At 39.4% G+C, this 11,374-nt stretch overlaps 1 pseudogene; it reads left to right on the forward strand.

Annotated features, from left to right (window-relative positions):
• LOC122625482 overlaps window positions 1-8,624 on the forward strand; it is a 135,030-nt pseudogene extending 126,406 nt beyond the window's left edge.
• Window positions 8,625-11,374: the final 2,750 nt, after the last annotated feature.

Below are 11,374 nucleotides of genomic sequence, written 5' to 3' on the forward strand. Positions count from 1 at the left end.
GTTGCCTACGTTTGGCGGAGGCTACGCAAACTGGGCGGATTTTTACTCCGTGTTCACAAGCATAATCGACAGCTATCCGGACCTCTCCAACATTGATAAATTTCAGCATCTGCGGTCATATTTGAGGGATTCGGCGTTGGAAACTATCCGATCATTGGAGATCTCAAACGGCAATTACGAAGCGGCTTTAGAGTTGCTTTAATAAAGGTTTGATAATCGACGTCTCGTTTTTCAGGCGCACATCACCGAGATTCTGGGTCTAAAGGTAGTACGGAATGGTTCAGTGACTTCGCTTCGGGAATTGTCGGACAAGTTTAACGCTCACATTCGTGCGTTGAAGGGTTTGGGCACCACTGAGCAAATCGCTGGCTGCATCATAGTTCAAGTGCTGCTGCAAAAGCTGGATGCGGTGAGCCAAGCTAAGTGGGAGGACCGCTTGGAGGATCCGGTCTTTATCAACCTTATTCCGTCGTGGGAATCGATGGCTGCATTCCTGGAGCAGCAATGTAGGACTTTGGAGGCCGTGGATTGCGCCATGGGCAGGTGGGCAGAAATCGTTCGACGCTAGTTGCTACCACCCAAAATTCTCTTGGCTGCATGCTTTGCCATAATGCAGGGCTTGCCCGCAATTTAGAGACTTAGCGCCAGTAGATCGTCTGCGCGAGGCAAAGAGACTAGCACTTTGCCTAAATTGCCTGAAGGCAGGTCATCAGCTACGGCAATGCAGCTCGAGACGCTGCCGCACCTGTGCTCCATCTAGATGGTCCGCCTTCCTCGCAGCCACATGTTCCGTTGTCTTCAAGTTCCCACACTGAGCCTTCCGCCCCGCTTTCGACTTCTTCTACTCTAATTGCCCAGGATCTCGGTAGTGACCTTGTGCTGCTAGCCACTGCAGCCGTTCTAGTGCAGAATCGGTCGGGACTGTTTGTTCCCTGTAGGGCCTTGTTAGATTCTGATTCTCAACTGCACTTGGTCACCTCTCGGTTTGCAAATCAACTGCAACTTAAGAGGTCAAGGTCGTCTGGCTCCGTCATTGGAATCGGGGATTCCAATTTCGCGACTGATGGTTTCTCGGAATTGCGATGCGGTCTGTCACTTCGAATTTCTCAACTCAGCTCAGCGTGTTGACCTGTTAATAGGAGCTAGCCTGTTTTATGAGCTGCTGTGCGTAGGTCAGATAAAGTTGCTGCCAGGACTGCCACTGCTTCAAAAAACTCGTCTGTGCTGGGTTGTGTCGAGGCTGCGCGCGCCCGTGCGGTAGCGCCTTAATAGCTTCACGCGTTCCTTCTTCAGCCAGCGAGGAAAACAGCATTGATGTTGAACTTGATTCACTTCTGCAGCGCTTTTGGGAGGTAGAAAATTGTCCCGGCCCAGTAGTTCAAGCCACTAAGGAGGAGCTAGATTGCGAAGCCCACTTTGTTAAAAATTACACCCGATTGCCAGCTGGCGATTACTCGGTACGTTTGCCGCTAAAACTCCATTTGGATTCTTTAGGAGATTCCTATCCTCAGGCTCGACACAGTTACTTACGGCACCAAACCAGCCTCCTTCTTGTCCGTAAGGGCTATGCAGCAGTTATAAATCGATGAGCGGGCAGCGTTTCCCATTGGATCAGAAATCCTTCGGTTATTCGCAACAGCTATTGAAAAAGCTCAATAGGTAAACACTTTAACACTTTATTGCACCCGGCAGAAATTGTTTGTTTGCTTTTATAAACACTGAAACCTCACACTAGGCAGCGACTATTTTAGTAACTTTATTTGAAATATAAAAAAATGAACATCTTACTTAAATTTTTTTTTAAAATAATAATTATACCCGTTACTCGTAGAGTAAAAGGGTATACTAGATTCGTTGAAAAGTATGTAACAGGCAGAAGGAAGTGTTTCCGACCATATAAAGTATATATATTCTTGATCAGGATCAGTAGCCGAGTCGATCTGGCCATATCCGTCTGTCCGTCCGTCTGTCCGTCTGTCCGTATGAACGTCAAGATCTCAGGAACTACAAAAGCTAGAAAGTTGAGATTAAGCATACAGACTTCAGGGACATAGACGCAGCGCAAGTTTGTCGATTCATGTTGCCACGCCCACTCTAACGCCCACAAACCGCCCAAAACTGCCACGTCCACACTTTTGACAAATGTTTCGATATTTTTTCATTTTTGTATTAGTCTTGTAAATATCTAACGATTTGCCAAAAATCTTTTTGCCACGCCCTCTCTAACGCCCACAAACCGCCCAAAGCTGCCACGCCCACACTTTTGAAAAATGTTTTGATATTTTTTCATTTTTGTATTAGTCTTGTAAATATCTAACGATTTGCCAAAAATCTTTTTGCCACGCCCTCTCTAACGCTAACAATTTGGAATTTTTTTTTGTATTTTATGTTATTCAGATTTCTATCTATGTTTACAAAGCGATTTAAATTTCCTTTACACACTCGCTAGCTTACGGGTATCTGAAAGTCGAGGAGCTCGACTAAATCTTGTTTAGATGTGCATTAGTGATGACCCTCGTAATGTGTTCGAAACTATTTTTTTGAAAAAAAAGAAAAGTGTACAAGATCCTCAAACTATAGCGCAGAACAGACCGCAAACCCCCACAACTCCATAAACAAAAGATGACAGAGTCTTCAATCACAACAAGAATTGATTGCAATCAATGCGACAACAAAACTGCACTTTCTTTTGTAGGACTCGGAACACCAAAATTATATATCTATAATCGATAAATCCCCTGCACACTACTCAACCCACGTTTCTGCTGAATTTTAAAATAGTAATAGATCAACGATCTTAATGGCAGCCACTACTTTTGCATAAAACAATAAATGGCAAAAGTTCAAGATATAATTATAGCTTAACGTTTGTGGTTGTTTGTCTTAACTAACAAACTTATTCACAACAAGATTTAAAAGGGAAAATTATGTTCTAACAATCTATTTCACTCGTACGCAAACCATATAGCAACAAAATACCTCTCTCTCTAAAGCACCACCTCTCTATTAAATTATTGGTCCTTTTTTAAAGCCTTTGACAAAATAGGTAACAACTCCCATATCCACCAACTTCAAGAATGGAAAATAGGTCCCCGTATTATTAAATACGGTAAATTTCATGACAAACAGGAAGATCATAGTTAAAAATGCAACCAATTTATCAAAACCCTCAAAAATGGCATCCTGCAAGGTTCTCCCATCTCAGACATTCTTTTTCTAGTCGCTTACATTTCTCTTACTTTTATTATCTCCCTCCCAAAACAAATGAAGTTCGTCGCTTACGCTGACGTTTACCCCTTTTTAACTATATCAACCAATGATGCACTTAGATAAATGCCAAACCCAGGCAAACATGCTATCTGCTCCGATTCCCTTAAATCTTTATGAATAGGCTTCTCGTACACACAAACCTTAACAATGCCCACTAAATGTGCCCTCTCTGCAACCATCACCAGTTAGACATCCTAGTTATCTATCCTTCCCTTTCCTTATGTATATAAAACATCTGCCTTTCATTCAATCATCCAATTATCGCACTTTATTACTGAAGAAACGCAAACATCTACAAAATTATAACCTTTTTGCAAAAGTCTAACCTAATCTGTAAAATATAAAATTATAATTAAATTAAATAATTAAACTTTGATATATTTTTTCACACTATGTATAAACCATTGTCACCCTAGACGAGCGGAAGGCCCTAGCTGCTAATAAAGTATAATAAATTAATTAATTACTCAAATATTTAGAAATATTTTTTTATCCAAATTTTTTGTTGTTTTTTTTAATTTGATCGATGTCTCGAGAATATATGTGTGCCGCCATATAATATAAAGAGTTAGAATGTAGATGTAGAGATATAAAAATTTTTCATTCGTAATGTGGCGAGAAATAAAATATCTTCCGATTCACTCTAGAACTTGGACTCCCTTCAGCTGAAAACCGGATACAGCTTATAATGTCTTCATATTTATAAGAATTGAATTATAAATACAAACTACCACTACAACTTTAATTAGAAGAGTAATAATTTTGTTTGTTTTGTATTTTTAGGGAAGTGGCATTCAACTTGAAAACCCATTGCCAGGAACTGTCGTTGACCAACACATAACAAAATCAAAAATGTACGATTTTTTTTTGGTTTCACAATTTGTACGACAGGGTACTGTAACCCCAACTCATTATGTTGTTTTACGAGATGACTGTAATTATGGACCGGATATAATTCAAAAGTTAAGTTATAAACTTTGTTTCTTATATTACAATTGGGCTGGTACATTACGAATTCCAGCTTGTTGTATGGTAAGTAATGAACCACTAAATTATCTTTAAGTCCACAAAGATAACTTAAGATACTACTAACGACTTTACTAGGGTGTCTTGATTTGCAGTATGTTTTGTGTTATGCGTTTGCAACAAAACTATCATATCGAGTACGGTGTCGTTAACTCATTTCACAGCTTATACACATACTCATATAAGTGAGAATTGAGAAAGGGAATTGCGTGACTATTAGTATAAGTTATAAGTTGTGTAAAGGCGGAATGTTCAATTTGAACTTTAAGTTTATTGATAAATACTTTGACCATTTTAAAAAATTAGCTAAGATTGAACCACAAAGACCGTTTAAAAGGGTCATATTTTAAATGAAGAACAGATAAGTTTAAAAGTGTTTGAATATGATTAATATTTACGTAAAACAACACCATAAAAACAAAATTGGGAAATTAATGCGTATTGAAGCTAAATATTATTGATCATTATTACGTTGCTTTTTGCGCTGGTTGTATATAAGTGGTGAGACAAACTGGTCTGGTCTCTTGGCAATGGTTATCTGCCGCAATCACTGTAACCATAGTCAGTAACGTGTTGAAAAGGGCAGATGGTTTTCCCAAATTACAACAGGATTTGCTGTTTGTTTTTGTAACAAACATAACAGAACTCTTTTCCTAATCTTTTGATAATGTTGGTTTTTGGACAATACTGCATTTATTATAAGAGAATTTACTTCAAGTGGAATGGCTCCAAAACATTTTTTCACTTGATGTTCATTCTGAAAAGTACTTACAGCGGACTTATAGTTTTTATGCTACTTAGGATTCCTGAAAATTACATATTTGACTTTCACGCTGAGACTTTTTTTTATATAAATTTTTTTAGATATATTATTCGTAAATTTTAATAAGATTAATTCGTTTGTATTAAGCCAATAATATTTATATTTTTTGTATTACTTTGCTTTCATTTATTGAATCTTCTTGTATAAGAACTAACAATAAGTTTAAAAATCTTTACAATAACAAATTTTTCAACAGTGATTTCATTTTTCCAACTTGTCTTCGATTATACGACCCTAAACATTTCTTCGCTGGGATGGTAGGTCCTTTCGACGAAGGCGGGAGCGTCTGCTGAGTTGTGTTAGACCTCTCGCTAGGTGGCGAAGAAAGCTTGCTATGGTATTTTCCTTTAAGTTCCGTGATTGTATTAATGAGAGGTGGAATATTTAAGTCTCTTTGGTTGGTTGCATTTCAAATGTACGACGGCGCCCCAGTAAGGGTTCTGAGGATATTTGATTGTGCTCGCTGTACGATGTCAATATTGTTATGTGGCATTGCCACATACATAGCTGTGAACCATAGGTCGAGATAGGTATCAATACGGAATTGTAGAGTAAGACCTTGTGGTCTATGCTGAGGGAAGAGCCAGTGTTGATGAGCCAGTGTAAGATGTTGGTTTTAGGTTTAAATTGTTTCGATATTCGAAATCCTGCAGACCAATATTATTATCATGCCTGTCCAAATTTTTCAAAAAAATGCCTTCTAACGCGCTTAATACCTTATATGGGAGCTCACAACATTATCTCAGCCCATCAATTTGAATTCAGTAAATAAACGGATATATCGATAAAGTTAACAGAATAACATCAGAGATTCGCACAGTCTTCGAGCTTAGAGAATATTGCAGCGCGATATTCCTCGATGTACCTCAAGCATTCGAACGCGTCTGTCTTGAAGGACTTATGCATAAAATTAAAACACACTTGCATGGGAACACTCATAAACTCCCTGAATGGTGCAATACAACACAAGGCAGTGCACTTGGGCCACCTCTATTCGTCCTTTACACAGCGGATATTCCCACGAGTGCCCGACTAACTGACTTCTGAACCTAAAACGGAATGCTAGCAGCCATAATTTGTCAGGACTAGATTAGCATTAACATTAAAATTTGAACATATACACGAGAAACGAAAACCAAAACACGCAACGAACGCTGGCGCAATAGTTTACTAACAATTATACCCCCATCTTCAAAATTTTCGCAACTTCTTGTTACTTTAAAAGTTGTACAAATACATTGGAAATTAATTCCATAAACACAGGATGTGAGGAGTCTTAAAACTCTCCACAAATCGAGGTGCAGAAGAGCTGCCTAGCAACAGCGAAGAAGACTGGACCTTGGACTCAACGCGGCAAAGGGCGCAGAGGTCTATCGGTAACGGTGTGGACTTTGGACATGCACAAAGAGAACGCACCTTGAGCTAACGTAGCAATCGTGGACCTTGAACCCGAGCGGGTCATGGGCAAAAGAGGGAAACAACGTGATCACCCCGGCCTATAAGTGTACGGCGCAAGCGCAGCTCGTGGCCAGTCAGTTATGGGATTGGGGAGTCAGTGTTTGGTGTCCTGTGACAAATGCGGTCCTAATAGACGTGCGCTTCCAGGCGAGGTGGTTCTTGAAATAGCTCTCGTTCGACCTATCGCACGATACACCTTGCGGCCCGCCTCCTAGATATCCTTCGAGCCGGCACGGGGTCCGCTGTCGAGGTGGACGCAGGACGACGAAGGAGTGACACCGTCCCTTGTCGAAGTGATCTGACAGTAAAGCTATTCTAATCGGAAGCTTTGGTTGGGCAATTACACAAATCATAAATTTGGTGTGACGAACAAACAAATTCTCTGAGCTAGCCTTTGCAATTCGTAGGGAGCAGAATCTAAATTATTAGGAATTAAATTACAAATAATAACTGCTTCAAGCATCGTTCTACTTTTGGCTAGGGACGAGATGTTAATTAACTTCTGGATTCAGGTGGTTATATAAGGCTTGCTTCCAATTTGGGCGCCGTAAGGCAAACGGTAAAATTTTTTTTTTACCGATGCAAGTGAACTTCATATTGCAGGTTACCCATGATTATAAAAAACAAACACACCGTGGCTTTATTGGCAATAGACGAAACACCAAGATCGTCAACCCGTGTTATTCTATTCAAAGAGCACCCACTTAGAGTACATATTTTTCGAGAAAACTTCACGAGTAACAGGTATAACAAAGAAATGCAAAATGGTTTAATACGTTTAAATTTAAGAATTTTAAGAACGACCGCTTTTTTATGCGAAAACAAATTAATAAATTCGGAGCGCAGAACAATTTACACGACCGTTTGCTTTAAAGTCGAAAAGATTTTCCAGTTATATTTAAAGTGTCCTAATGTGTAAAATTGAATTAGTGGTCTAATTCTCTTTTTTTAAAACTACCGAAATGAGAATTACATGACAAAGAAATTTTTGTCCTATTATTCCTATGAAAGCTGTATGATATATTGGTCCGATCCGGCTTTAATCTACCAGATGATGATGATTTTCTTTCAGATAGCTTTTAAGCTGGGAAACTAGAGCGCCCTGAAAGCTAACTCGGCTGTTTATACAGATCAAGAATATTTTATATGGTCGCTAATGTCTCCTTCATTGCGTTGCAAAAGTCTGACTGAAATCAATATACTCTTTTTATGGGTATACAAATTTAATATTTATGTGTTTGTCTTTGTTTATATCACTAAAATTAATTATTATTATAAACTATAAATTAATTATTATTATAAATTAATTATTATTTCTACATTACGGAAAATTTAAACTGTTTGGCTAAGATTTTAGGAAGAGCGGGAATATGAAAAAAAAGGAAAGGAAACTTCTTTCTGAGTCTTTTACAGATTGCTGCGTTGATTTTTATCTTATCTATGCCTAAGAGCACTCTACTACTGTATCTGAATCAATTGTAATTTAAAACTTTTAACTTGCAACATCTGTCCGTTCTGTATTATTTTTACTTACTTGACACTGACGCCAAAACTTGAAATAAACTTACGCTTATAATCTGCATTCTTTTTATTCGAATTCTTTAGTACTGATTGGATTCTAAAATTTCAGTTAATACGGACGGCTAACATAGTGATCGTAATTTCAACCATTGCATATGTGAAATATTATATCAAAAAACTTATCTATATATAAACATCTATTGACCGTAGTTTGTTTTTTACCATTTACTACAAGTCATTAATATAATTTTAAATATTTTTCAGTACGCTCACAAATTGGCTTATTTGATTGGACAAAGTATTCAACGAGATGTGGCTGGAGCACTTTTGGAAAAGCTGTTTTATCTTTAAGTTATAAAATAAAAACCTGTTTAAAAGAAGACACAGAATACGTTAAAAAAATATATAAATATTTTGGAAAACAAAAATTTATTTTAAAAACTTTCCAAACTTTCATTTGTATAATGTGCAAACTGTAGTTGAAGTAGTTAAAAATAATTTGAAAATAAATGTTTATGGCATATTATTCGACAGCATCCTAAAGGCGTTGCAAAGACCACAGGTTCACTACCCGACGAACTGTGAGAAGTGGCAACCAAGCAAAAACGGTGCTGTTTGTTTTTTAATTTATATGGAGCACCTGATGGGTAGCACGTGATCGAGGTAGTGTCTCAGGCGAATGTACATACATGTCTTGCGCTCAGACATGCGGATAATTTAAAATTAACGTACAAAAAATATTTAATATATCTATGCAGCTTTTTATTGTTATAAATAAATATATCATGGAAAATAAATAAAATAAGTAAATAAAATAAAATCTTTGAAGTTTATACCTATAAGTTCATATTTGGTTTTTGTATAGTCGGTATAGTCGAGTTCCCCGACTATCTGATATCCGTTACTCAGCTAGTGGAAGTGCGAAGAGAAATTTCAACACTGACCGTTTTTGATGGTTTGTGGGCGTTAGAGTGGGCGTGGCAAAAAGTTGTTTGGCAGATCGATAGAAATTTAAAAGACTAATAAAAATGTGAAAAAATATCAAAACATTTTTCAAAAGTGTGGGCGTGTCAGTTTTGGTCGGTTTGTGAGCGTTAGGGTGGGCGTGGCACAAAGTTTTTCTGCAGATCGATAGAAATTTACAATACTAATAAAAAGATATAAAAGTATCAAAACAAAAACTTTCTAGGTTTTGTAGTTCCTGAGATCTCGACATTCATACGGACGGACAGACGGACAGACGGACGTGGTCAGATAGACTCGGCTATTGATTCTGATCAAGAGTATATATACTTTATATGATCGGAAACGCTTCCTTCTGCCTGTTGCAACGAATAATAGTATACCCTTTTACTCCACGAGTTACGGGTATAAAAAGTTTTTCTGTTTAGATCAACAACGTGTCTACCATATATTTGTCTGCCTATCCAGTAGTAGGCAGCTAACCAAAACGGTTCAGCATTTTTCCGACCTCTGCCATCTTTTGAAGCTCTCCAAAACGGCTGATATTTTGGAACCCTGGTGTATGTTAAGTTGATGGCCCCTTCATTGGACCTGGTGTGCGATATCAATACTTTGATACTCAATACTTTTCCAATTCAAGATTTTCCACCATTTAAACATCAATCAATAAAGTTCGCGAAGTCTTTTTATAACGCAATTAAAAATTTTAGCGACTGGGACTAGTATGCATGACCCTCACAGTTCAACAATGGGTTCGGGGTAACTTTAGAAATCACGACTGTCAAAAACACATTCGTCGTTAGCCTAACCCTTATCCTACTAAAGCTGTACTTGCAACTATAACCTACATAAAAAACTCAGCTTAACGGACACGGGCAATTTAGAATAAGAATATATACTTGTAAAAGAGACTTGTATCAATTAATAGGTACTCGTGCTGCCGATGAGGAAACCCGCATAAGAAGTATATACAATTTGTGCAGTAACAAAAGCGTGTTCTCACTGACTGGTCCCAAGCACTCCAGCTTTCTTCGCTGTTGTAGGCCGCTCTTTTGCACCTTGATTTTATATATATAAAAATTTATATTACATTTTTTAAAAGCGCGCGAGTCCCACCTCCGCACATCCCGCCAACCGACCGAGGGGCGCTGCCGTGTTTCGTACGGCTCGATGCGCGAGAATATAGACGCGAAATAGAAAAGAGTTAAACACCATATCAAAACAAGCCAAATTGACATACTCCTCGTCTCAGAAACCCACTTCTCCCCCAATTTCCCACTTCAGCATCAGCGGATACGACCTCATCCAGGCCAATCATCCTTTAGGCAGAGCGCGCGGAGGAGCAGCCATCCTCATAAAAAGCGGCATTGAGTATTGTGAACTGCCCGCATTCCAACAAGAATGGGCACAATGTCTCGTCATCAGGATCGCCTGCCCGCAGGGTGACGTCAACATTGGAGCGGTCTACTTTCCCCCTAGACACCGGATAACAGCCAGGGATCTCAGTGAGTTCTTCGAGCACCTTGGATCCCGCTTCATATTAGCTGGAGACTTCAACGCCAAACACTCTTGGTGGGGATCTCGCGCCAACAATCCCAAAGGGAAGACACTCTTTCAGTACCTGCAGCGCAACAGCCTGGACTGCCACTCCACTGGAGAGCCCACACATTGGCCAACTGATCCCCTCAAGCCTCCTGACCTGCTGGACATTGCCGTGTCGAAAGGAATAGGCCACGCAAAGATCAGCTGCACCACCAATCCTGATCTTCTGTTTGACCACAGCGCAATCAACCTTCTTGTCAACACGCCTGTTCTGAGGAAAATTCCGCGCAGGAGGCTCACTGGGAAGCACACTGACGCCAACAAATTCGCTTTCTGGATGCTCTCCACCCTAAATCCTGATCCTCCCCTCAACTCACCCAGGGACATAGACAAAGCCATCGAAAGCCTGACAAAGGAAATCCACAAGGCTGCAAAGTTTGCGAATCCACCGCCCTCTACGACTGCGAGAACTCCAGGAAGAGACCTTCACCTCTGGTCCCCTGAAATTGCGGCATTTGTGGCTGAAAAGAGACGCCTCAGGAGAACGTGGTTCTCGACACGCAATCCAAGGGACAAGACAGCTCTAAATCGCGCTACCAAAGAGCTAAAGGAGAAGCTTTGCAGCCTTCGTCAGGATTCCTTTCAAAGGTTCCTCGAAGAGCTCTCACCAGGAGACCCACAACATAATCTCTGGAATGTCACTCGTCACATCAGGAGACCAGCGAAAAGGATAAAACCAGTGCGCAAAGTGGATGGGTCATGGTGCAGATC

Source organism: Drosophila teissieri, unplaced genomic scaffold (assembly GCF_016746235.2).
Source record: "Drosophila teissieri strain GT53w unplaced genomic scaffold, Prin_Dtei_1.1 Segkk118_quiver_pilon_scaf, whole genome shotgun sequence".
In the NCBI taxonomy this organism is placed as follows: Eukaryota; Metazoa; Arthropoda; class Insecta; order Diptera; family Drosophilidae; genus Drosophila; species Drosophila teissieri.